Source organism: Pseudorca crassidens, unplaced genomic scaffold, assembly GCF_039906515.1.
Source record: "Pseudorca crassidens isolate mPseCra1 unplaced genomic scaffold, mPseCra1.hap1 Scaffold_63, whole genome shotgun sequence".
Lineage (NCBI taxonomy): Eukaryota > Metazoa > Chordata > Mammalia > Artiodactyla > Delphinidae > Pseudorca > Pseudorca crassidens.
The window spans coordinates 2,396,841-2,423,580 of record NW_027136315.1 but is presented as its reverse complement, the minus strand read 5'-3'; the positions used below and the strand labels follow the sequence as shown (position 1 = coordinate 2,423,580).

Sequence of the window (26,740 nt, the reverse complement as noted above, 5' to 3'; positions counted from 1 at the left end):
GATTTCCTTTGCAAGCTTGCTTGGTTGGCCAAAAAGGGCGTATGCGTTTTTTCCTGAATATATTCAGGAAAAAACGCATACGCCCTTTTTGGCCAAGTGCATCATTGTGGACGTTCTGCCTCTTTTCCTATGCTTTCAATGCAATTTTAGTCTACCTCCTGAAATCGGTTTCCTGCAATTCTGCCCCGCTTTCAAGTCCTCTTGGCAGCCTTACTTCAGTATATTTTTGGACGATAGCTGTCATTTATAACTCTGCAGGTTTGTGAATTACAGTGCCCCTGAGCTCCTTTCTTCAACTCGCTTTCTTGTGAGCTGGCCGCAACACCGCAGGATGGCTTCAGGCCCTAATCTGGTTCCGGCACGGCACGCTGAGCCTTTGGTTATTTCCTCTTCCTGGTGGGAAATGAGAGTTAAATTTGCCCGTCCAGACACCTCCAGCTAGTCTCTCATTGGTTCTCCCTATTCCTGTTCATCTTCCGCAGAAATTGCAAACTGGGCCAAACAGGAGGTTAAAGGCGCTGACTCTCCAAGTGGGGAGAGTGTTAGTAAAGCGTCTGGAATGTTGCACCCGAGTACCAGGGGAGGAAAACTGAGACATATTTGAACACGTCTCCTGTTCACACGGTTGATCATACTCTTGGTTCCACATGCATGTTTTAGCTGAAGGAAGAATACCTTAAACCTGGAGAGTTGAGACCCATGGAATGGGTACCATGCAATATGACTTCAAAGGGTCTTCATTTGCTCACCGAACCTCTCCAATCCTATCACTGCTGCGTTTATGCCCCTGTACACATGCTTGATTGTCTTTCGGAGACATAGCAATCCATAGGTTTTAAGATACTTACTAGTCAGGTACATTCTTAGGCGTTTAATATGCGGTGTTGAGTCCATTTCGTTGAGCAAGGAGTAGCTCTTGTCTATTCCATATTTGGCTTAAGGAACTTTATCTGTGCTCATTTCAATCTCTGGTTTTATGCAGCACCCCAACTCACCTTTCCCCTTAAGCAAGCATAAGTTGGTTTTCTAAATTTGAGACCCTGTTCTGTTCTGTAATTCAGTTCCTGTGTAGCCAAGTTTACATTCCGTGTATTACTGATATCTTATGATGTTTCTTTTTCTGTGTGAATTATTTCAGTTAGAATCATCGTACCTGAATCCAGTCATTATGCGGCTACGGGCCTGATGACATAGATTTCATTGCTGAGTGATACTGCATTTTACATAAGTACCACAAGTTCTTTATCCATTTTTCACTTTCTTTGATACTGAACTTGTACGGTAAACGAGGTTCTTGTAAACAGAGGCGTCCCAAACTTTGGGGTGGCTGTGTCTTTTTGATTTTAATTTCCCTAAGCTATAGGACCATAAGTGGAAGTGCCCTAGGCTCTGTTGCTTTGTTTTTTAGATGTTTCAGGAAACACCATACACTTCTCCCGAGTGTCTGTTGGCAATTTACATCCCGCCCATCAGCATAACAAGGCTCCCAGTTCTCCATGGCCTGTCCTGCCTTTCTGGATTTTACACTTTTTTCAGATGGCCCTTTTGACCGGGGGGAAGTAAGACTTCATTGTAGTGCAGATTTCCTTTGCAAGCTTGCTTGGTTGGCCAAAAAGTGTGTATGCGTTTTTTCCTGAATATATTCAGGAAAAAACGCATACGCCCTTTTTGGCCAAGTGCATCATTGTGGACGTTCTGCCTCTTTTCCTATGCTTTCAATGCAATTCCAGTCTACCTCCTGAAATCGGTTTCCTGCAATTCTGCCCCGCTTTCAAGTCCTCTTGGCAGCCTTACTTCAGTATATTTTTGGACGATAGCTGTCATTTATAACTCTGCAGGTTTGTGCATTACAGTGCCCCTGAGCTTCTTTCTTCAACTCGCTTTCTTGTGAGCTGGCCGCAACACCGCAGGATGGCTTCAGGCCCTAATCTGGTTCCGGCACGGCACGCTGAGCCTTTGGTTAATTCCTCTTCCTGGTGGGAAATGAGAGTTAAATTTGCCCGTCCAGACACCTCCAGCTAGTCTCTCATTGGTTCTCGCTATTCCTGTTCATCTTCCGCAGAAATTGCAAACTGGGCCAAACAGGAGGTTAAAGGGACTGACTCTCCAAGTCGGGAGAGTGTTAGTAAAGCGTCTGGAATGTTGCACCCGAGTACCAGGGTACGAAAACTGAGACATATTTGAACACGTCTCCTGATCACACGGTTGATCATACTCTAGGTTCCACATGCATGTTTTAGCTGAAGGAAGAATACCTTAAACCTGGGTAGTTGAAACCCGTGGAATGGGTACCATGCAATATGACTTCAAAGGGTCTTCATTTGCTCACCGAACCTCTCCAATCCTATCACTGCTGCGTTTATGCCCCTGTACACATGCTTGATTCTCTTTCGGAGACATAGCAATCCATAGGTTTTAAGATACTTACTAGTCAGGTACATTCTTAGGCGTTTAATATGGGGTGTTGAGTCCATTTCGTTGAGCAAGGAGTAGCTCTTGTCTATTCCATATTTGGCTTAAGGAACTTTATCTGTGCTCATTTCAATCTCTGGATTCATGCAGCACCCCAAATCACCTTTCCCCTTAAGCAAGCATAAGTTGGTTTTCTAAATTTGAGACCCTGTTCTGTTCTGTAATTCAGTTCCTGTGTAGCCAAGTTTACATTCCGTGTATTACTGATATCTTATGATGTTTCTTTTTCTGTGTGACTTATTTCAGTTAGAATCATCATACCTGAATCCACTCATTGTGCTGCTAAGGGCCTGATGACATAGATTTCATTGCTGAGTGATATTTCTTTGTAAGTAAATACCACAACTTCTTTATCCATTTTTCACTTTCTGCAATGTGGAACTTGTACTGTAAACGAGGTTCTTGTAAACAGAGGCGTCCCAAACTTTGGGGTGGCTGTGTCTTTTTGATTTTAATTTCCCTAAGCTATAGGACCATAAGTGGAAGTGCCCTAGGCTCTGTTGCTTTGTTTTTTAGATGTTTCAGGAAACACCATACACTTGTCCCGAGTGTCTGTTGGCAAGTTATATCCCGCCCAGCAGCATAACAAGGCTCCCAGTTCTCCATGGCCTGTCCTGCCTTTCTGGATTTTACACTTTTTTCAGATGGCCCTTTTGACCAGGGGGAAGTGAGACTTCATTGTAGTGCAGATTTCCTTTGCAAGCTTGCTTGGTTGGCCAAAAAGGGCGTATGCGTTTTTTCCTGAATATATTCAGGAAAAAACGCATACGCCCTTTTTGGCCAAGTGCATCATTGTGGACGTTCTGCCTCTTTTCCTATGCTTTCAATGCAATTCCAGTCTACCTCCTGAAATCGGTTTCCTGCAATTCTGCCCCGCTTTCAAGTCCTCTTGGCAACCTTACTTCAGTATATTTTTGGACGATAGCTGTCATTTATAACTCTGCAGGTTTGTGAATTACAGTGCCCCTGAGCTCCTTTCTTCAACTCGCTTTCTTGTGAGCTGGCCGCAACACCGCAGGATGGCTTCAGGCCCTAATCTGGTTCCGGCACGGCACGCTGAGCCTTTGGTTATTTCCTCTTCCTGGTGGGAAATGAGAGTTAAATTTGCCCGTCCAGACACATCCAGCTAGTCTCTCATTGGTTCTCCCTATTCCTGTTCATCTTCCGCAGAAATTGCAAACTGGGCCAAACAGGAGGTTAAAGGCACTGACTCTCCAAGTCGGGAGAGTGTTAGTAAAGCGTCTGGAATGTTGCACCCGAGTACCAGGGTACGAAAACTGAGACATATTTGAACACGTCTCCCGATCACACGGTTGATCATACTCTAGGTTCCACATGCATGTTTTAGCTGAAGGAAGAATACCTAAACCTGGGTAGTTGAAACCCGTGGAATGGGTACCATGCAATATGACTTCAAAGGGTCTTCATTTGCTCACCGAACCTCTCCAATCCTATCACTGCTGCCTTTATGCCCTTGTACACATGCTTGATTCTCTTTCGGAGACATAGCAATCCATAGGTTTTAAGATACTTACTAGTCAGGTACATTCTTAGGCGTTTAATATGGGGTGTTGAGTCCATTTCGTTGAGCAAGGAGTAGCTCTTGTCTATTCCATATTTGGCTTAAGGAACTTTATCTGTGCTCATTTCAATCTCTGGATTCATGCAGCACCCCAACTCACCTTTCCCCTTAAACAAGCATAAGTTGGTTTTCTAAATTTGAGACCCTGTTCTGTTCTGTAATTCAGTTCCTGTGTAGCCAAGTTTACATTCCGTGTATTAGTGATATCTTATGATGTTTCTTTTTCTGTGTGACTTATTTCAGTTAGAATCATCATACCTGAATCCACTCATTGTGCTGCTAAGGGCCTGATGACATAGATTTCATTGCTGAGTGATATTGCTTTGTAAGTAAATACCACAACTTCTTTATCCATTTTTCACTTTCTGCAATGTGGAACTTGTACTGTAAACGAGGTTCTTGTAAACAGAGCCGTTCCAAATTTTGGGGTGGCTGTGTCTTCTTGATTTTAATTTCCCTAAGCTATAGGACCATAAGTGGAAGTGCCCTAGGCTCTGTTGCTTTGTTTTTTAGATGTTTCAGGAAACACCATACACTTGTCCCGAGTGTCTGTTGGCAATTTATATCCCGCCCATCAGCATAACAAGGCTCCCAGTTCTCCATGGCCTGTCCTGCCTTTCTGGATTTTACACTTTTTTCAGATGGCCCTTTTGACCAGGGGGAAGTGAGACTTCATTGTAGTGCAGATTTCCTTTGCAAGCTTGCTTGGTTGGCCAAAAAGGGCGTATGCGTTTTTTCCTGAATATATTCAGGAAAAAACGCATACGCCCTTTTTGGCCAAGTGCATCATTGTGGACGTTCTGCCTCTTTTCCTATGCTTTCAATGCAATTCCACTCTACCTCCTGAAATCAGTTTCCTGCAATTCTGCCCCGCTTTCAAGTCCTCTTGGCAGCCTTACTTCAGTATATTTTTGGACGATAGCTGTCATTTATAACTCTGCAGGTTTGTGAATTACAGTGCCCCTGAGCTCCTTTCTTCAACTCGCTTTCTTGTGAGCTGGCCGCAACACCGCAGGATGGCTTCAGGCCCTAATCTGATTCCGACACGGCACGCTGAGCCTTTGGTTATTTCCTCTTCCTGGTGGGAAATGAGAGTTAAATTTGCCCGTCCAGACACCTCCAGCTAGTCTCTCATTGGTTCTCCCTATTCCTGTTCATCTTGCGCAGAAATTGCAAACTGGGCCAAACAGGAGGTTAAAGGCGCTGACTCTCCAAGTGGGGAGAGTGTTAGTAAAGCGTCTGGAATGTTGCACCCGAGTACCAGGGGAGGAAAACTGAGACATATTTGAACACGTCTCACGTTCACACGGTTGATCATACTCTGGGTTCCACATGCATGTTTTAGCTGAAGGAAGAATACCTTAAACCTGGAGAGTTGAGACCCGTGGAATGGATACCATGCAATATGACTTCAAAGGGTCTTCATTTGCTCACCGAACCTCTCCAATCCTATCACTGCTGCGTTTATGCCCCTGTACACACGCTTGATTCTCTTTCGGAGACATAGCAATCCATAGGTTTTAAGATACTTACTAGTCAGGTACATTCTTAGGCGTTTAATATGGGGTGTTGAGTCCATTTCGTTGAGCAAGGAGTAGCTCTTGTCTATTCCATATTTGGCTTAAGGAACTTTATCTGTGCTCATTTCAATCTCTGGTTTTATGCAGCACCCCAACTCACCTTTCCCCTTAAGCAAGCATAAGTTGGTTTTCTAAATTTGAGACCCTGTTCTGTTCTGTAATTCAGTTCCTGTGTAGCCAAGTTTACATTCCGTGTATTACTGATATCTTATGATGTTTCTTTTTCTGTGTGACTTATTTCAGTTAGAATCATCATACCTGAATCCACTCATTGTGCTGCTAAGGGCCTGATGACATAGATTTCATTGCTGAGTGATATTGCTTTGTAAGTAAATACCACAACTTCTTTATCCATTTTTCACTTTCTGCGATGTGGAACTTGTACTGTAAACGAGGTTCTTGTAAACAGAGGCGTCCCAAACTTTGGGGTGGCTGTGTCTTTTTGATTTTAATTTCCCTAAGCTATAGGACCATAAGTGGAAGTGCCCTAGGCTCTGTTGCTTTGTTTTTTAGATGTTTCAGGAAACACCATACACTTCTCCCGAGTGTCTGTTGGCAATTTACATCCCGCCCATCAGCATAACAAGGCTCCCAGTTCTCCATGGCCTGTCCTGCCTTTCTGGATTTTACACTTTTTTCAGATGGCCCTTTTGACCGGGGGGAAGTGAGACTTCATTGTAGTGCAGATTTCCTTTGCAAGCTTGCTTGGTTGGCCAAAAAGGGCGTATGCGTTTTTTCCTGAATATATTCAGGAAAAAACGCATACGCCCTTTTTGGCCAAGTGCATCATTGTGGACGTTCTGCCTCTTTTCCTATGCTTTCAATGCAATTCCAGTCTACCTCCTGAAATCGGTTTCCTGCAATTCTGCCCCTCTTTCAAGTCCTCTTGGCAGCCTTACTTCAGTATATTTTTGGACGATAGCTGTCATTTATAACTCTGCAGGTTTGTGAATTACAGTGCCCCTGAGCTCCTTTCTTCAACTCGCTTTCTTGTGAGCTGGCCGCAACACCGCAGGATGGCTTCAGGCCCTAATCTGGTTCCGGCACGGCACGCTGAGCCTTTGGTTATTTCCTCTTCCTGGTGGGAAATGAGAGTTAAATTTGCCCGTCCAGACACATCCAGCTAGTCTCTCATTGGTTCTCCCTATTCCTGTTCATCTTCCGGAGAAATTGCAAACTGGGCCAAACAGGAGGTTAAAGGCGCTGACTCTCCAAGTGGGGAGAGTGTTAGTAAAGCGCCTGGAATGTTGCACCCGAGTACCACGGGAGGAAAACTGAGACATATTTGAACACGTCTCCCGTTCACACGGTTGATCATACTCTGGGTTCCACATGCATGTTTTTGCTGAAGGAAGAATACCTTAAACCTGGAGAGTTGAGACCCGTGGAATGGGTACCATGCAATATGACTTCAAAGGGTCTTCATTTGCTCACCGAACCTCTCCAATCCTATCACTGCTGCGTTTATGCCCCTGTACACACGCTTGATTCTCTTTTGGAGACATAGCAATCCATAGGTTTTAAGATACTTACTAGTCAGGTACATTCTTAGGCGTTTAATATGGGGTGTTGAGTCCATTTCGTTGAGCAAGGAGTAGCTGTTTTCTATTCCATATTTGGCTTAAGGAACTTTATCTGTGCTCATTTCAATCTCTGGTTTTATGCAGCACCCCAACTCACCTTTCCCCTTAAGCAAGCATAAGTTGGTTTTCTAAATTTGAGACCCTCTTCTGTTTTGGAATTCATTTCCTGTGTAGCCAAGTTTACCTTCTGTGTATTACTGATATCTTATGATGTTTCTTTTTCTGTGTGACTTATTTCAGTTAGAATCATCGTACCTGAATCCACTCATTATGCTGCTACGGGCCTGATGACATAGATTTCATTGCTGAGTGATACTGCATTGTACATAAGTACCACAAGTTCTTTATCCATTTTTCACTTTCTGTGATACTGCACTTGTACGGTAAACGAGGTTCTTGTAAACAGAGGCGTCCCAAACTTTGGGGTGGCTGTGTCTTTTTGATTTTAATTTCCCTAAGCTATAGGACCATAAGTGGAAGTGCCCTAGGCTCTGTTGCTTTGTTTTTTAGATGTTTCAGGAAACACCATACACTTCTCCCGAGTGTCTGTTGGCAATTTACATCCCGCCCATCAGCATAACAAGGCTCCCAGTTCTCCATGGCCTGTCCTGCCTTTCTGGATTTTACACTTTTTTCAGATGGCCCTTTTGACCGGGGGGAAGTGAGACTTCATTGTAGTGCAGATTTCCTTTGCAAGCTTGCTTGGTTGGCCAAAAAGGGCGTATGCGTTTTTTCCTGAATATATTCAGGAAAAAACGCATACGCCCTTTTTGGCCAAGTGCATCATTGTGGACGTTCTGCCTCTTTTCCTATGCTTTCAATGCAATTCCAGTCTACCTCCTGAAATCAGTTTCCTGCAATTCTGCCCCGCTTTCAAGTCCTCTTGGCATCCTTACTTCAGTATATTTCTTTTGACGATAGCTGTCATTTATAACTCTGCAGGTTTGTGAATTACAGTGCCCCTGAGCTCCTTTCTTCAACTCGCTTTCTTTTGAGCTGGCCGCAACACCGCAGGATGGCTTCAGGCCCTAATCTGGTTCCGGCACGGCACGCTGAGCCTTTGGTTAATTCCTCTTCCTGGTGGGAAATGAGAGTTAAATTTGCCCGTCCAGACACCTCCAGCTAGTCTCTCATTGGTTCTCGCTATTTCTGTTCATCTTCCGCAGAAATTGCAAACTGGGCCAAACAGGAGGTTAAAGGCGCTGACTCTCCAAGTGGGGAGAGTGTTAGTAAAGCGCGTGGAATGTTGCACCCGAGTACCAGGGGAGGAAAACTGAGACATATTTGAACACGTCTCCCGTTCACACGGTTGATCATACTCTGGGTTCCACATGCATGTTTTAGCTGAAGGAAGAATACCTTAAACCTGGAGAGTTGAGACCCGTGGAATGGGTACCAAGCAATATGACTTCAAAGGATCTTCATTTGCTCACCGAACCTCTCCAATCCTATCACTGCTGCGTTTATGCCCCTGTACACATGCTTGATTCTCTTTTGGAGACATAGCAATCCATAGGTTTTAAGATACTTACTAGTCAGGTACATTCTTAGGCGTTTAATATGGGGTGTTGAGTCCATTTCGTTGAGCAAGGAGTAGCTCTTGTCTATTCCATATTTGGCTTAAGGAACTTTATCTGTGCTCATTTCAATCTCTGGTTTTATGCAGCACCCCAACTCACCTTTCCCCTTAAGCAAGCATAAGTTGGTTTTCTAAATTTGAGACCCTCTTCTGTTTTGGAATTCAGTTCCTGTGTAGCCAAGTTTACATTCCGTGTATTACTGATATCTTATGATGTTTCTTTTTCTGTGTGACTTATTTCCGTTAGAATCATTGTACCTGAATCCACTCATTATGCTGCTACGGGCCTGATGACATAGATTTCATTGCTGAGTGATACTGCATTGTACGTAAGTACCACAAGTTCTTTTTCCATTTTTCACATTCTGCGATGTTGAACTTGTACTGTAAACGAGGTTCTTGTAAACAGAGGCGTCCCAAACTTTGGGGTGGCTGTGTCTTTTTGATTTTAATTTCCCTAAGCTATAGGACCATAAGTGGAAGTGCCCTAGGCTCTGTTGCTTTGTTTTTTAGATGTTTCAGGAAACACCATACACTTCTCCCGAGTGTCTGTTGGCAATTTACATCCCGCCCATCAGCATAACAAGGCTCCCAGTTCTCCATGGCCTGTCCTGCCTTTCTGGATTTTACACTTTTTTCAGATGGCCCTTTTGACCGGGGGGAAGTGAGACTTCATTGTAGTGCAGATTTCCTTTGCAAGCTTGCTTGGTTGGCCAAAAAGTGTGTATGCGTTTTTTCCTGAATATATTCAGGAAAAAACGCATACGCCCTTTTTGGCCAAGTGCATCATTGTGGACGTTCTGCCTCTTTTCCTATGCTTTCAATGCAATTCCAGTCTACCTCCTGAAATCGGTTTCCTGCAATTCTGCCCCGCTTTCAAGTCCTCTTGGCAGCCTTACTTCAGTATATTTTTGGACGATAGCTGTCATTTATAACTCTGCAGGTTTGTGCATTACAGTGCCCCTGAGCTCCTTTCTTCAACTCGCTTTCTTGTGAGCTGGCCGCAACACCGCAGGATGGCTTCAGGCCCTAATCTGGTTCCGGCACGGCACGCTGAGCCTTTGGTTAATTCCTCTTCCTGGTGGGAAATGAGAGTTAAATTTGCCCGTCCAGACACCTCCAGCTAGTCTCTCATTGGTTCTCGCTATTCCTGTTCATCTTCCGCAGAAATTGCAAACTGGGCCAAACAGGAGGTTAAAGGGACTGACTCTCCAAGTCGGGAGGGTGTTAGTAAAGCGTCTGGAATGTTGCACCCGAGTACCAGGGTACGAAAACTGAGACATATTTGAACACGTCTCCCGATCACATGGTTGATCATACTCTAGGTTCCACATGCATGTTTTAGCTGAAGGAAGAATACCTTAAACCTGGGTAGTTGAAACCCGTGGAATGGGTACCATGCAATATGACTTCAAAGGGTCTTCATTTGCTCACCGAACCTCTCCAATCCTATCACTGCTGCGTTTATGCCCCTGTACACATGCTTGATTCTCTTTCGGAGACATAGCAATCCATAGGTTTTAAGATACTTACTAGTCAGGTACATTCTTAGGCATTTAATATGCGGTGTTGAGTCCATTTCGTTGAGCAAGGAGTAGCTCTTGTCTATTCCATATTTGGCTTAAGGAACTTTATCTGTGCTCATTTCAATCTCTGGTTTTATGCAGCACCCCAACTCACCTTTCCCCTTAAGCAAGCATAAGTTGGTTTTCTAAATTTGAGACCCTGTTCTGTTCTGTAATTCAGTTCCTGTGTAGCCAAGTTTACATTCCGTGTATTACTGATATCTTATGATGTTTCTTTTTCTGTGTGACTTATTTCAGTTAGAATCATCATACCTGAATCCACTCATTGTGCTGCTAAGGGCCTGATGACATAGATTTCATTGCTGAGTGATATTGCTTTGTAAGTAAATACCACAACTTCTTTATCCATTTTTCACTTTCTGCGATGTTGAACTTGTACGGTAAACGAGGTTCTTGTAAACAGAGGCGTCCCAAACTTTGGGGTGGCTGTGTCTTTTTGATTTTAATTTCCCTAAGCTATAGGACCATAAGTGGAAGTGCCCTAGGCTCTGTTGCTTTGTTTTTTAGATGTTTCAGGAAACACCATACACTTCTCCCAAGTGTCTGTTGGCAATTTACATCCCGCCCATCAGCATAACAAGGCTCCCAGTTCTCCATGGCCTGTCCTGCCTTTCTGGATTTTACACTTTTTTCAGATGGCCCTTTTGACCAGGGGGAAGTGAGACTTCATTGTAGTGCAGATTTCCTTTGCAAGCTTGCTTGGTTGGCCAAAAAGGGCGTATGCGTTTTTTCCTGAATATATTCAGGAAAAAACGCATACGCCCTTTTTGGCCAAGTGCATCATTGTGGACGTTCTGCCTCTTTTCCTATGCTTTCAATGCAATTCCAGTCTACCTCCTGAAATCGGTTTCCTGCAATTCTGCCCCGCTTTCAAGTCCTCTTGGCAGCCTTACTTCAGTATATTTTTGGACGATAGCTGTCATTTATAACTCTGCAGGTTTGTGAATTACAGTGCCCCTGAGCTCCTTTCTTCAACTCGCTTTCTTTTGAGCTGGCCGCAACACAGCAGGATGGCTTCAGGCCCTAATCTGGTTCCGGCACGGCACGCTGAGCCTTTGGTTAATTCCTCTTCCTGGTGGGAAATGAGAGTTAAATTTGCCCGTCCAGACACATCCAGCTAGTCTCTCATTGGTTCTCGCTATTCCTGTTCATCTTCCGCAGAAATTGCAAACTGGGCCAAACAGGAGGTTAAAGGGACTGACTCTCCAAGTCGGGAGGGTGTTAGTAAAGCGTCTGGAATGTTGCACCCGAGTACCAGGGTACGAAAACTGAGACATATTTGAACACGTCTCCCGATCACATGGTTGATCATACTCTAGGTTCCACATGCATGTTTTAGCTGAAGGAAGAATACCTTAAACCTGGGTAGTTGAAACCCGTGGAATGGGTACCATGCAATATGACTTCAAAGGGTCTTCATTTGCTCACCGAACCTCTCCAATCCTATCAGTGCTGCGTTTATGCCCCTGTACACATGCTTGATTCTCTTTCGGAGACATAGCAATCCATAGGTTTTAAGATACTTACTAGTCAGGTACATTCTTAGGCGTTTAATATGGGGTGTTGAGTCCATTTCGTTGAGCAAGGAGTAGCTCTTGTCTATTCCATATTTGGCTTAAGGAACTTTATCTGTGCTGATTTCAATCTCTGGATTCATGCAGCACCCCAAATCACCTTTCCCCTTAAACAAGCATAAGTTGGTTTTCCAAATTTGAGACCCTGTTCTGTTCTGTAATTCAGTTCCTGTGTAGCCAAGTTTACATTCCGTGTATTACTGATATCTTATGATGTTTCTTTTTCTGTGTGACTTATTTCAGTTAGAATCATCATACCTGAATCCACTCATTGTGCTGCTAAGGGCCTGATGACATAGATTTCATTGCTGAGTGATATTGCTTTGTAAGTAAATACCACAACTTCTTTATCCATTTTTCACTTTCTGCGATGTTGAACTTGTACGGTAAACGAGGTTCTTGTAAACAGAGGCATCCCAAACTTTGGGGTGGCTGTGTCTTTTTGATTTTAATTTCCCTAAGCTATAGGACCATAAGTGGAAGTGCCCTAGGCTCTGTTGCTTTGTTTTTTAGATGTTTCAGGAAACACCATACACTTCTCCCGAGTGTCTGTTGGCAATTTACATCCCGCCCATCAGCATAACAAGGCTCCCAGTTCTCCATGGCCTGTCCTGCCTTTCTGGATTTTACACTTTTTTCAGATGGCCCTTTTGACCGGGGGGAAGTGAGACTTCATTGTAGTGCAGATTTCCTTTGCAAGTTTGCTTGGTTGTCCAAAAAGGGCGTATGCGTTTTTTCCTGAATATATTCAGGAAAAAACGCATACGCCCTTTTTGGCCAAGTGCATCATTGTGGACGTTCTGCCTCTTTTCCTATTCTTTCATCGCAATTCCAGTCTACCTCCTGAAATGGGTTTCCTGCAATTCTGCCCCGCTTTCAAGTCCTCTTGGCAGCCTTACTTCAGTATATTTTTGGACGATAGCTGTCATTTATAACTCTGCAGGTTTGTGAATTACAGTGCCCCTGAGCTCCTTTCTTCAACTCGCTTTCTTGTGATCTGGCCACAGCACCGCAGGATGGCTTCAGGCCCTAATCTGGTTCCGGCACGGCACGCTGAGCCTTTGGTTAATTCCTCTTCCTGGTGGGAAATGAGAGTTAAATTTGCCCGTCCAGACACCTCCAGCTAGTCTCTCATTGGTTCTCGCTATTCCTGTTCATCTTCCGCAGAAATTGCAAACTGGGCCAAACAGGAGGTTAAAGGGACTGACTCTCCAAGTCGGGAGAGTGTTAGTAAAGCGTCTGGAATGTTGCACCCGAGTACCAGGGTACGAAAACTGAGACATATTTGAACACGTCTCCCGATCACATGGTTGATCATACTCTAGGTTCCACATGCATGTTTTAGCTGCAGGAAGAATACCTTAAACCTGGGTAGTTGAAACCCGTGGAATGGGTACCATGCAATATGACTTCAAAGGGTCTTCATTAGCTCACCGAACCTCTCCAATCCTATCACTGCTGCGTTTATGCCCCTGTACACATGCTTGATTCTCTTTCGGAGACATAGCAATCCATAGGTTTTAAGATACTTACTAGTCAGGTACATTCTTAGGCGTTTAATATGGGGTGTTGAGTCCATTTCATTGAGCAAGGAGTAGCTCTTGTCTATTCCATATTTGGCTTAAGGAACTTTATCTGTGCTCATTTCAATCTCTGGTTTTATGCAGCACCCCAACTCACCTTTCCCCTTAAGCAAGCATAAGTTGGTTTTCTAAATTTGAGACCCTGTTCTGTTCTGTAATTCAGTTCCTGTGTAGCCAAGTTTACATTCCGTGTATTACTGATATCTTATGATGTTTCTTTTTCTGTGTGACTTATTTCAGTTAGAATCATCGTACCTGAATCCACTCATTATGCTGCTATGGGCCTGATGACATAGATTTCATTGCTGAGTGATACTGCATTGTACGTAAGTACCACAAGTTCTTTATCCATTTTTCACTTTCTGTGATACTGAACTTGTACGGTAAACGAGGTTCTTGTAAACAGAGGCGTCCCAAACTTTGGGGTGGCTGTGTCTTTTTGATTTTAATTTCCCTAAGCTATAGGACCATAAGTGGAAGTGCCCTAGGCTCTGTTGCTTTGTTTTTTAGATGTTTCAGGAAACACCATACACTTCTCCCGAGTGTCTGTTGGCAATTTACATCCCGCCCATCAGCATAACAAGGCTCCCAGTTCTCCATGGCCTGTCCTGCCTTTCTGGATTTTACACTTTTTTCAGATGGCCCTTTTGACCGGGGGGAAGTGAGACTTCATTGTAGTGCAGATTTCCTTTGCAAGTTTGCTTGGTTGACCAAAAAGGGCGTATGCGTTTTTTCCTGAATATATTCAGGAAAAAACGCATACGCCCTTTTTGGCCAAGTGCATCATTGAGGACGTTCTGCCTCTTTTCCTATTCTTTCATCGCAATTCCAGTCTACCTCCTGAAATGGGTTTCCTGCAATTCTGCCCCGCTTTCAAGTCCTCTTGGCAGCCTTACTTCAGTATATTTTTGGACGATAGCTGTCATTTATAACTCTGCAGGTTTGTGAATTACAGTGCCCCTGAGCTCCTTTCTTCAACTCGCTTTCTTGTGATCTGGCCACAGCACCGCAGGATGGCTTCAGGCCCTAATCTGGTTCCGGCACGGCACGCTGAGCCTTTGGTTAATTCCTCTTCCTGGTGGGAAATGAGAGTTAAATTTGCCCGTCCAGACACCTCCAGCTAGTCTCTCATTGGTTCTCGCTATTCCTGTTCATCTTCCGCAGAAATTGCAAACTGGGCCAAACAGGAGGTTAAAGGGACTGACTCTCCAAGTCGGGAGAGTGTTAGTAAAGCGTCTGGAATGTTGCACCCGAGTACCAGGGTACGAAAACTGAGACATATTTGAACACGTCTCCCGATCACATGGTTGATCATACTCTAGGTTCCACATGCATGTTTTAGCTGCAGGAAGAATACCTTAAACCTGGGTAGTTGAAACCCGTGGAATGGGTACCATGCAATATGACTTCAAAGGGTCTTCATTAGCTCACCGAACCTCTCCAATCCTATCACTGCTGCGTTTATGCCCCTGTACACATGCTTGATTCTCTTTCGGAGACATAGCAATCCATAGGTTTTAAGATACTTACTAGTCAGGTACATTCTTAGGCGTTTAATATGGGGTGTTGAGTCCATTTCATTGAGCAAGGAGTAGCTCTTGTCTATTCCATATTTGGCTTAAGGAACTTTATCTGTGCTCATTTCAATCTGTGGTTTTATGCAGCACCCCAACTCACCTTTTCTCTTAAGCAAACATAAGTTGGTTTTCTAAATTTGAGACCCTGTTCTGTTCTGTAATTCAGTTCCTGTGTAGCCAAGTTTACATTCCGTGTATTACTGATATCTTATGATGTTTCTTTTTCTGTGTGACTTATTTCAGTTAGAATCATCATACCTGAATCCACTCATTGTGCTGCTAAGGGCCTGATGACATAGATTTCATTGCTGAGTGATATTGCTTTGTAAGTAAATACCACAACTTCTTTATCCATTTTTCACTTTCTGCGATGTTGAACTTGTACTGTAAATGAGGTTCTTGTAAACAGAGCCATTCCAAACTTGGGGGTGGCTGTGTCTTTTTGATTTTAATTTCCCTAAGCTATAGGACCATAAGTGGAAGTGCCCTAGGCTCTGTTGCTTTGTTTTTTAGATGTTTCAGGAAACACCATACACTTCTCCTGAGTGTCTGTTGGCAATTTACATCCCGCCCGTCAGCATAACAAGCCTCCCAGTTCTCCATGGCCAGTCCTGCCTTTCTGGATTTTACACTTTTTTCAGATGGCCCTTTTGACCGGGGGGAAGTGAGACTTCATTGTAGTGCAGATTTCCTTTGCAAGCTTGCTTGGTTGGCCAAAAAGGGCGTATGCGTTTTTTCCTGAATATATTCAGGAAAAAATGCATACGCCCTTTTTGGCCAAGTGCATCATTGTGGACGTTCTGCCTCTTTTCCTATGCTTTCAATGCAATTCCAGTCTACCTCCTGAAATCGGTTTCCTGCAATTCTGCCCCGCTTTCAAGTCCTCTTGGCAGCCTTACTTCAGTATATTTTTGGACGATAACTGTCATTTATAACTCTGCAGGTTTGTGAATTACAGTGCCCCTGAGCTCCTTTCTTCAACTCGCTTTCTTTTGAGCTGGCCGCAACACCGCAGGATGGCTTCAGGCCCTAATCTGGTTCCGGCTCGGCACAGTGAGCCTTTGGTTATTTCTTCTTCCTGGTGGGAAATGAGAGTTAAATTTGCCTGTCCAGACACCTCCAGCTAGTCTCTCATTGGTTCTCCCTATTCCTGTTCATCTTCCGCAGAAATTGCAAACTGGGCCAAACAGGAGGTTAAAGGCGCTGACTCTCCAAGTGGGGAGAGTGTTAGTAAAGCGTCTGGAATGTTGCACCCGAGTACCAGGGGAGGAAAACTGAGACATATTTGAACACGTCTCCCGTTCACATGGTTGATCATACTCTGGGTTCCACATGCATGTTTTAGCTGAAGGAAGAATACCTTAAACCTGGGTAGTTGAAACCCGTGGAATGGGTACCAAGCAATATGACTTCAAAGGATCTTCATTTGCTCACCGAACCTCTCCAATCCTATCACTGCTGCGTTTATGCCCCTGTACACACGCTTGATTCTCTTTTGGAGACATAGCAATCCATAGGTTTTAAGATACTTACTAGTCAGGTACATTCTTAGGCGTTTAATATGCGGTGTTGAGTCCATTTCGTTGAGCAAGGAGTAGCTCTTGTCTATTCCATATTTGGCTTAAGGAACTTTATCTGTGCTCATTTCAATCTCTGGTTTTATGCAGCACCCCAACTCACCTTTCCCCTTAAGCAAGCATAAGTTGGTTTTCTAAATTTGAGACCCTGTTCTGTTCTGTAATTCAGTTCCTGTGTAGCCAAGTTTACATTCCGTGTATTACTGATATCTTATGATGTTTCTTTTTCTGTGTGACTTATTTCAGTTAGAATCATCATACCTGAATCCACTCATTGTGCTGCTAAGGGCCTGATGACATATATTTCATTGCTGAGTGATATTGCTTTGTAAGTAAATACCACAACTTCTTTACCCATTTTTCACTTTCTGCGATGTTGAACTTGTACTGTAAACGATGTTCTTGTAAACAGAGCCATCCCAAACTTTGGGGTGGCTGTGTCTTTTTGATTTTGATTTCCCTAAGCTATAGGACCATAAGTGGAAGTGCCCTAGGCTCTGTTGCTTTGTTTTTTAGATGTTTCAGGAAACACCATACACTTCTCCCGAGTGTCTGTTGGCAATTTACATCCCGCCCATCAGCATAACAAGGCTCCCAGTTCTCCATGGCCTGTCCTGCCTTTCTGGATTTTACACTTTTTTCAGATGGCCCTTTTGACCGGGGGGAAGTGAGACTTCATTGTAGTGCAGATTTCCTTTGCAAGCTTGCTTGGTTGGCCAAAAAGTGCGTATGCGTTTTTCCCTGAATATATTCAGGAAAAAACGCATACGCCCTTTTTGGCCAAGTGCATCATTGTGGACGTTCTGCCTCTTTTCCTATGCTTTCAATGCAATTCCAGTCTACCTCCTGAAATCGGTTTCCTGCAATTCTGCCCCGCTTTCAAGTCCTCTTGGCAGCCTTACTTCAGTATATTTTTGGACGATAGCTGTCATTTATAACTCTGCAGGTTTGTGAATTACAGTGCCCCTGAGCTCCTTTCTTCAACTCGCTTTCTTGTGACCTGGCCGCAACACCGCAGGATGGCTTCCGGCCCTAATCTTATTGCGGCACGGCACGCTGAGCCTTTGGTTAATTCCTCTTCCTGGTGGGAAATGAGAGTTAAATTTTCCCGTCCAGACACCTCCAGCTAGTCTCTCATTGGTTCTCGCTATTCCTGTTCATCTTCCGCAGAAATTGCAAACTGGGCCAAACAGGAGGTTAAAGGGACTGACTCTCCAAGTCGGGAGAGTGTTAGTAAAGCGTCTGGAATGTTGCACCCGAGTACCAGCGTACGAAAACTGAGACATATTTGAACACGTCTCCCGATCACACGGTTGATCATACTCTAGGTTCCACATGCATGTTTTAGCTGAAGGAAGGATACCTTAAACCTGGAGAGTTGAAACCCGTGGAATGGGTACCATGCAATATGAGTTCAAAGGGTCTTCATTTGCTCACCGAACCTCTCCAATCCTATCACTGCTGCGTTTATGCCCCTGTACACATGCTTGATTCTCTTTCGGAGACATAGCAATCCATAGGTTTTAAGATACTTACTAGTCAGGTACATTCTTAGGCGTTTAATATGGGTTGTTGAGTCCATTTCGTTGAGCAAGGAGTAGCTCTTGTCTATTCCATATTTGGCTTAAGGAACTTTATCTGTGCTCATTTCAATCTCTGGTTTTATGCAGCACCCCAACTCACCTTTCCCCTTAAGCAAGCATAAGTTGGTTTTCTAAATTTGAGACCCTGTTTTGTTTTGCAATTCAGTTCCTGTGTAGCCAAGTTTACATTCCGTGTATTAGTGATATCTTATGATGTTTCTTTTTCTGTGTGACTTATTTCAGTTAGAATCATCGTACCTGAATCCACTCATTATGCTGCTACGAGCCTGATGAAATAGATTTCATTGCTGAGTGATACTGCATTGTACGTAAGTACCACAAGTTCTTTATCCATTTTTCACTTTCTGTGATATTGAACATGTACGGTAAACGAGGTTCTTGTAAACAGAGGCGTCCCAAACTTTGGGGTGGCTGTGTCTTTTTGATTTTAATTTCCGTAAGCTATAGGACCATAAGTGGAAGTGCCCTAGGCTCTGTTGCTTTGTTTTTTAGATGTTTCAGGAAACACCATACACATCTCCCGAGTGTCTGTTGGCAATTTACATCCCGCCCATCAGCATAACAAGGCTCCCAGTTCTCCATGGCCTGTCCTGCCTTTCTGGATTTTACACTTTTTTCAGATGGCCCTTTTGACCGGGGGGAAGTGAGACTTCATTGTAGTGCAGATTTCCTTTGCAAGCTTGCTTGGTTGGCCAAAAAGGGCGTATGCGTTTTTTCCTGAATATATTCAGGAAAAAACGCATACGCACTTTTTGGCCAAGTGCATCATTGTGGACGTTCTGCCTCTTTTCCTATGCTTTCAATGCAATTCCAGTCTACCTCCTGAAATCGGTTTCCTGCAATTCTGCCCCGCTTTCAAGTCCTCTTGGCAGCCTTACTTCAGTATATTTTTGGACGATAGCTGTCATTTATAACTCTGCAGGTTTGTGAATTACAGTGCCCCTGAGCTCCTTTCTTCAACTCGCATTCTTGTGACCTGGCCGCAACACCACAGCATGGCTTCAGGCCCTAATCTGGTTCCGGCACGGCACGCTGAGCCTTTGGTTATTTCCTCTTCCTGGTGGGAAATAAGAGTTAAATTTGCCCGTCCAGACACCTCCAGCTAGTCTATCATTGGTTCTCGCTATTCCTGTTCATCTTCCGCAGAAATTGCAAACTGGGCCAAACAGGAGGTTAAGGGCGCTGACTCTCCAAGTGGGGAGAGTGTTATTAAAGCATCTGGAATGTTGCACCCGAGTACCAGGGGATTAAAACTGAGACATATTTGAACACGTCTCCCGTTCACACGGTTGATCATACTCTGGGTTCCACATGCATGTTTTAGCTGAAGGAAGAATACCTTAAACCTGGAGAGTTGAGACCCGTGGAATGGGTACCATGCAATATGACTTCAAAGGGTCTTCATTTGCTCACCGAACCGCTCCAATCCTATCACTGCTGCGTTTATGCCCCTGTACACACGCTTGATTCTCTTTTGGAGACATAGCAATCCATAGGTTTTAAGATACTTACTAGTCAGGTACATTCTTAGGCGTTTAATATGGGGTGTTGAGTCCATTTCGTTGAGCAAGGAGTAGCTCTTTTCTATTCCATATTTGGCTTAAGGAACTTTATCTGTGCTCATTTCAATCTCTGGTTTTATGCAGCACCCCAACTCACCTTTCCCCTTAAGCAAGCATAAGTTGGTTTTCTAAATTTGAGACCCTGTTCTGTTTTGGAATTCAGTTCCTGTGTAGCCAAGTTTACATTCCGTGTATTAGTGATATCTTATGATGTTTCTTTTTCTGTGTGACTTATTTCAGTTAGAATCATCGTACCTGAATCCACTCATTATGCTGCTACGGGCCTGATGACATAGATTTCATTGCTGAGTGATACTGCATTGTACATAAGTACCACAAGTTCTTTATCCATTTTTCACTTTCTGTGATACTGAACTTGTACGGTAAACGAGGTTCTTGTAAACAGAGGCGTCCCAAACTTTGGGGTGGCTGTGTCTTTTTTATTTTAATTTCCCTAAGCTATAGGACCATAAGTGGAAGTGCCCTAGGCTCTGTTGCTTTGTTTCTTAGATGTTTCAGGAAACACCATACACTTCTCCCGAGTGTCTGTTGGCAATTTACATCCCGCCCATCAGCATAACAAGGCTCCCAGTTCTCCATGGCCTGTCCTGCCTTTCTGGATTTTACACTTTTTTCAGATGGCCCTTTTGACCGGGGGGAAGTGAGACTTCATTGTAGTGCAGATTTCCTTTGCAAGCTTGCTTGGTTGGCCAAAAAGGGCGTATGCGTTTTTTCCTGAATATATTCAGGAAAAAACGCATACGCCCTTTTTGGCCAAGTGCATCATTGTGGACGTTCTGCCTCTTTTCCTATGCTTTCAATGCAATTCCAGTCTACCTCCTGAAATCGGTTTCCTGCAATTCTGCCCCGCTTTCAAGTCCTCTTGGCAGCCTTACTTCAGTATATTTTTGGACGATAGCTGTCATTTATAACTCTGCAGGTTTGTGAATTACAGTGCCCCTGAGCTCCTTTCTTCAACTCGCTTTCTTGTGAGCTGGCCGCAACACCGCAGGATGGCTTCAGGCCCTAATCTCGTTCCGGCACGGCACGCTGAGCCTTTGGTTAATTCCTCTTCCTGGTGGGAAATGAGAGTTAAATTTGCCCGTCCAGACACCTCCAGCTAGTCTCTCATTGGTTCTCTCTATTCCTGTTCATCTTCCGCAGAAATTGCAAACTGGGCCAAACAGGAGGTTAAAGGGACTGACTCTCCAAGTCGGGAGAGTGTTAGTAAAGCGTCTGGAATGTTGCACCCGAGTACCAGGGTACGAAAACTGAGACATATTTGAACACGTCTCCCGATCACACGGTTGATCATACTCTAGGTTCCACATGCATGTTTTAGCTGAAGGAAGAATACCTTAAACCTGGGTAGTTGAAACCCGTGGAATGGGTACCATGCAATATGACTTCAAAGGGTCTTCATTTGCTCACCGAACCTCTCCAATCCTATCACTGCTGCGTTTATGCCCCTGTACACATACTTGATTCTCTTTCAGAGACATAGCAATCCATAGGTTTTGAGATACTTACTAGTCAGGTACATTCTTAGGCGTTTAATATGGGGTGTTGAGTCCATTTCTTTGATAAAGGAGTAGCTCTTGTCTATTCCATATTTGGCTTAAGGAACTTTATCTGTGCTCATTTCAATCTCTGGTTTTATGCAGCACCCCAACTCACCTTTCCCCTTAAGCAAGCATAAGTTGGTTTTCTAAATTTGAGACCCTGTTCTGTTTTGGAATTCAGTTCCTGTGTAGCCAAGTTTCCATTCCGTGTATTACTGATATCTTATGATGTTTCTTTTTCTGTGTGACTTATTTCAGTTAGAATCATCGTACCTGAATCCACTCATTATGCTGCTACGAGCCTGATGACATAGATTTCATTGCTGAGTGATACTGCATTGTACGTAAGTACCACAAGTTCTTTATCCATTTTTCACTTTCTGTGATGTTGAACTTGTACGGTAAAGGAGGTTCTTGTAAACAGAGGCGTCCCAAACTTTGGGGTGGCTGTGTCTTTTTGATTTTAATTTCCGTAAGCTATAGGACCATAAGTGGAAGTGCCCTAGGCTCTGTTGCTTTGTTTTTTAGATGTTTCAGGAAACACCATACACTTCTCCCGAGTGTCTGTTGGCAATTTACATCCCGCCCATCAGTATAACAAGGCTCCCAGTTCTCCATGGCCTGTCCTGCCTTTCTGGATTTTACACTTTTTTCAGATGGCCCTTTTGACCGGGGGGAAGTGAGACTTCATTGTAGTGCAGATTTCCTTTGCAAGCTTGCTTGGTTGGCCAAAAAGGGCGTATGCGTTTTTTCCTGAATATATTCAGGAAAAAACGCATACGCCCTTTTAGGCCAAGTGCATCATTGTGGACGTTCTGCCTCTTTTCCTATGCTTTCAATGCAATTCCAGTCTACCTCCTGAAATCGGTTTCCTGCAATTCTGCCCCGCTTTCAAGTCCTCTTGGCAGCCTTACTTCAGTATATTTTTGGACGATAGCTGTCATTTATAACTCTGCAGGTTTGTGAATTACAGTGCCCCTGAGCTCCTTTCTTCAACTCGCTTTATTTTGACCTGGTCGCAACACCGCAGGATGGCTTCAGGCCCTAATCTGGTTCCGGCACGGCACGCTGAGCCTTTGCTTATTTCCTCTTCCTGGTGGGAAATGAGAGTTAAATTGGCCCGTCCAGACACCTCCAGCTAGTCTCTGATTGGTTCTCCCTATTCCTGTTCATCTTCCGCAGAAATTGCAAACTGGGCCAAACAGGAGGTTAAAGGCGCTGACTCTCCAAGTGGGGAGAGTGTTAGTAAAGCGTCTGGAATGTTGCACCCGAGTACCAGGGGAGGAAAACTGAGACATATTTGAACACGTCTCCCGTTCACACGGTTGATCATACTCTGGGTTCCACATGCATGTTTTAGCTGAAGGAAGAATACCTTAAACCTGGAGAGTTGAGACCCGTGGAATGGGTATCATGCAATATGACTTCAAAGGGTCTTCATTTGCTCACCGAACCTCTCCAATCCTATCACTGCTGCGTTTATGCCCCTGTACACACGCTTGATTCTCTTTTGGAGACATAGCAATCCATAGGTTTTAAGATACTTACTAGTCAGGTACATTCTTAGGCATTTAATATGTGGTGTTGAGTCCATTTCATTGAGCAAGGAGTAGCTCTTGTCTATTCCATATTTGGCTTAAGGAACTTTATCTGTGCTCATTTCAATCTCTGGTTTTATGCAGCACCCCAACTCACCTTTCCCCTTAAGCAAGCATAAGTTGGTTTTCTAAATTTGAGACCCTGTTTTGTTTTGCAATTCAGTTCCTGTGTAGCCAAGTTTACATTCCGTGTATTAGTGATATCTTATGATGTTTCTTTTTCTGTGTGACTTATTTCAGTTAGAATCATCGTACCTGAATCCACTCATTATGCTGCTACGAGCCTGATGACATAGATTTCATTGCTGAGTGATACTGCATTGTACGTAAGTACCACAAGTTCTTTATTCATTTTTCTCTTTCTGTGATATTGAACTTGTACGGTAAACGAAGTTCTTGTAAACAGAGGCGTCCCAAACTTTGGGGTGGCTGTGGCTTTTTGTTTTTAATTTCCGTAAGCTATAGGACCATAAGTGGAAGTGCCCTAGGCTCTGTTGCTTTGATTTTTAGATGTTTCAGGAAACACCATACACATCTCCCGAGTGTCTGTTGGCAATTTACATCCCGCCCATCAGCATAACAAGGCTCCCAGTTCTCCATGGTCTGTCCTGCCTTTCTGGATTTTACACTTTTTTCAGATGGCCCTTTTGACCGGGGGGAAGTGAGACTTCATTGTAGTGCAGATTTCCTTTGCAAGCTTGCTTGGTTGGCCAAAAAGGGTGTATGCGTTTTTTCCTGAATATATTCAGGATAAAACGCATACACACTTTTTGGCCAAGTGCATCATTGTGGACGTTCTGCCTCTTTTCCTATGCTTTCAATGCAATTCCAGTCTACCTCCTGAAATCGGTTTCCTGCAATTCTGCCCCGCTTTCAAGTCCTCTTGGCAGCCTTACTTCAGTATATTTTTGGACGATAGCTGTCATTTATAACTCTGCAGGTTTGTGAATTACAGTGCCCCTGAGCTCCTTTCTTCAACTCGCATTCTTGTGACCTGGCCGCAACACCACAGCATGGCTTCAGGCCCTAATCTGGTTCCGGCACGGCACGCTGAGCCTTTGGTTATTTCCTCTTCCTGGTGGGAAATAAGAGTTAAATTTGCCCGTCCAGACACCTCCAGCTAGTCTCTCATTGGTTCTCGCTATTCCTGTTCATCTTCCGCAGAAATTGCAAACTGGGCCAAACAGGAGGTTAAAGGCGCTGACTCTCCAAGTGGGGAGAGTGTTATTAAAGCGTCTGGAATGTTGCACCCGAGTACCAGGGGATTAAAACTGAGACATATTTGAACACGTCTCCCGTTCACACGGTTGATCATACTCTGGGTTCCACATGCATGTTTTAGCTGAAGGAAGAATACCTTAAACCTGGAGAGTTGAGACCCGTGGAATGGGTACCATGCAATATGACTTCAAAGGGTCTTCATTTGCTCACCGAACCGCTCCAATCCTATCACTGCTGCGTTTATGCCCCTGTACACACGCTTGATTCTCTTTTGGAGACATAGCAATCCATAGGTTTTAAGATACTTACTAGTCAGGTACATTCTTAGGCGTTTAATATGGGGTGTTGAGTCCATTTCGTTGAGAAAGGAGTAGCTCTTGTCTATTCCATATTTGGCTTAAGGAACTTTATCTGTGCTCATTTCAATCTCTGGTTTTATGCAGCACCCCAACTCACCTTTCCCCTTAAGCAAGCATAAGTTGGTTTTCTAAATTTGAGACCCTGTTCTGTTTTGGAATTCAGTTCCTGTGTAGCCAAGTTTACATTCCGTGTATTAGTGATATCTTATGATGTTTCTTTTTCTGTGTGACTTATTTCAGTTAGAATCATCGTACCTGAATCCACTCATTATGCTGCTACGGGCCTGATGACATAGATTTCATTGCTGAGTGATACTGCATTGTACATAAGTACCACAAGTTCTTTATCCATTTTTCACTTTCTGTGATACTGAACTTGTACGGTAAAGGAGGTTCTTGTAAACAGAGGCGTCCCAAACTTTGGGGTGGCTGTGTCTTTTTTATTTTAATTTCCCTAAGCTATAGGACCATAAGTGGAAGTGCCCTAGGCTCTGTTGCTTTGTTTCTTAGATGTTTCAGGAAACACCATACACTTCTCCTGAGTGTCTGTTGGCAATTTACATCCCGCCCATCAGCATAACAAGGCTCCCAGTTCTCCATGGCCTGTCCTGCCTTTCTGGATTTTACACTTTTTTCAGATGGCCCTTTTGACCGGGGGGAAGTGAGACTTCATTGTAGTGCAGATTTCCTTTGCAAGCTTGCTTGGTTGGCCAAAAAGGGCGTATGCGTTTTTTCCTGAATATATTCAGGAAAAAACGCATACGCCCTTTTTGGCCAAGTGCATCATTGTGGACGTTCTGCCTCTTTTCCTATGCTTTCAATGCAATTCCAGTCTACCTCCTGAAATCGGTTTCCTGCAATTCTGCCCCGCTTTCAAGTCCTCTTGGCAGCCTTACTTCAGTATATTTTTGGACGATAGCTGTCATTTATAACTCTGCAGGTTTGTGAATTACAGTGCCCCTGAGCTCCTTTCTTCAACTCGCATTCTTGTGACCTGGCCGTAACACCGCAGCATGGCTTCAGGCCCTAATCTGGTTCCGGCACGGCACGCTGAGCCTTTGGTTAATTCCTCTTCCTGGTGGGAAATGAGAGTTAAATTTGCCCGTCCATACACCTCCAGCTAGTCTCTCATTGATTCTCGCTATTACTGTTCATCTTCCGCAGAAATTGCAAACTGGGCCAAACAGGAGGTTAAAGGCGCTGACTCTCCAAGTTTGGAGAGTGTTAGTAAAGCGTCTGGAATGTTGCACCCGAGTACCAGGGGAGGAAAACTGAGACATATTTGAACACGTCTCCCGTTCACACGGTTGATCATACTCTGGGTTCCACATGCATGTTTTAGCTGAAGGAAGCATAACTTAAACCTGGAGAGTTGAGACCCGTGGAATGGGTACCATGCAATATGACTTCAAAGGGTCTTCATTTGCTCACCGAACCTCTCCAATCCTATCACTGCTGCGTTTATGCCCCTGTACACACGCTTGATTCTCTTTTGGAGACATAGCAATCCCTAGGTTTTAAGATACTTACTAGTCAGGTACATTCTTAGGCGTTTAAAATGCGGTGTTGAGTCCATTTCGTTGAGCAAGGAGTAGCTCTTGTCTATTCCATATTTGGCTTAAGGAACTTTATCTGTGCTCATTTCAATCTCTGGTTTTATGCAGCACCCCAACTCACCTTTCCCCTTAAGCAAGCATAAGTTGGTTTTCTAATTTGAGACCCTGTTCTGTTCTGTAATTCAGTTCCTGTGTAGCCAAGTTTACATTCCGTGTATTACTGATATCTTATGATGTTTCTTTTTCTGTGTGACTTATTTCAGTTAGAATCATCATACCTGAATCCACTCATTGTGCTGCTACGGGCCTGATGACATAGATTTCATTGCTGAGTGATATTGCATTGTACGTAAGTACCACAAGTTCTTTATCCATTTTTCACTTTCTGTGATACTGAACTTGTACGGTAAACGAGGTTCTTGTAAACAAAGGCGTCCCAAACTTTGGGGTGGCTGTGTCTTTTTGATTTTAATTTCCCTAAGCTATAGGACCATAAGTGGAAGTGCCCTAGGCTCTGTTGCTGTGTTTTTTAGATGTTTCAGGAAACACCATACACTTCTCCCGAGTGTCTGTTGGCAATTTACA

General features: G+C 43.9%; 1 long non-coding RNA gene across 1 annotated transcript in view; it reads left to right on the top strand.

Annotated features, from left to right (window-relative positions):
• The first annotated feature begins 5,497 nt into the window (after nucleotides 1–5,497).
• The window catches only part of LOC137218216 (uncharacterized), a 445,417-nt gene continuing 424,174 nt past the window's right edge, over nucleotides 5,498–26,740 (top strand). Inside the window, exon 1 of the long non-coding RNA XR_010940535.1 lies at nucleotides 5,498–5,594. This is a non-coding gene — a long non-coding RNA (uncharacterized lncRNA). The remainder of the gene's footprint in view (nucleotides 5,595–26,740) is intronic.